The sequence below is a fragment of the Psammomys obesus genome, unplaced genomic scaffold, assembly GCF_907164565.1.
Source record: "Psammomys obesus unplaced genomic scaffold, mPsaObe1.curated_primary_1811, whole genome shotgun sequence".
In the NCBI taxonomy this organism is placed as follows: domain Eukaryota; kingdom Metazoa; phylum Chordata; class Mammalia; order Rodentia; family Muridae; genus Psammomys; species Psammomys obesus.
Window position 1 is genome coordinate 412,364 of NW_026596240.1, and position 1,200 is coordinate 413,563.

At 46.4% G+C, this 1,200-nt stretch overlaps 1 pseudogene; it reads left to right on the forward strand.

The window, feature by feature from the left end:
• The first annotated feature begins 517 nt into the window (after positions 1 to 517).
• LOC129668482 (small nucleolar RNA SNORA17) lies at positions 518 to 629 on the forward strand (annotated as a pseudogene).
• Positions 630 to 1,200: the final 571 nt, after the last annotated feature.

The following is a 1,200-nucleotide window of genomic DNA, read 5'->3' on the forward strand; positions in this document are numbered from 1 at the left end:
GCAGAATGCTATTTAAATAAGAAATCTTTAAAGCTTTTAACGTTCCCCAATCACGACCCCTGATAATTCAGCTTTGAGTAAGAAGAAAGGCCGATTAAGCTGTGTGCTTGCCATGCCAGCTGATGTTCATATTTAATAACTCTGTATTTATTTTAGTGTGTGTGTGTGCCATGTGCCTGAGGAGGGTGCCCAGAAGAGAGCACCAGATCCCTAGAGGCCAGAGTTACTAACTGCCCAATGTGGGTGCTGGGAATTGAACTCATCCTCTGTAAGAGCAACGGGTTTTAATACCACTGAGACATCTCTCCAGTGCAATAAGTATAGGTTTTTCTTTTCTTTTTATTTAACAAATAACAAAAAAATTTATAAGCAAATTTATTAAAGAATATAGCTTTGTATCTAGAATTTAAATTGGGAGAAAAGAAATGTGCTCACTAAAAAAATAAACAAACAAACAAACAAACAAACAAAAACACAGCCTTAAACCACATAGCAAGACTTCAAGACAGAAATATGCCCCGCCCCTAGAAGCGCTACAGGTGTTGCAGCTGTGTCACCTGTGTGTCAGTAGGTGACCGAGAGGAGAGGCAATGCCTATGCCCAGTGTGAATGATTCGAAGCCTAACTTCCCTGGAAAAAGCAAGCCTGAGTTGACCAGCAGTCCTGTGCTGCTCAGGCCCCAACACCTCCCAGGGCCAGGAGCAAGCCAGAGACTAGAAGAACCCTGCCTAGGCCTGAGACAGACAACCCTCCAATGGGGCCACTCATGTGGGCCGGGAAAGGAGTGAGCCTGAGAGGGCCACCAGACAGGCCCGTGGGCCCTGGATAGGGAGCTAACATAAAACAACCAGCAGTCAGGTGCCGTTCAGGCTGGGGAGAGGCAGACTATGCCCAAGATGACCCCTGCTGAGCGCCATAATGCAAGAGCAGGGCACAGCAAGCCTGAGACCACTCCTGAGACGACTCCAGATACTTAGAGATCCTGGGCACCTCTAAGAGGAGCGAGCAAGTGCTGAAGAAATGGGAAAAAGAAGAGGAAACAGAAGGATGTGGGCACAATGAGGAGCAGTAGTGAGGAAGAGCCTGATGTGCGTGGTTAGTGATGCCACCTGAGATCAATGAGTCATTGCAATGAACATTTGCAAGTAAAGAAGCATGGACAAAAGGGTATACTGTGGGACATACTGTGAGAACGAAATT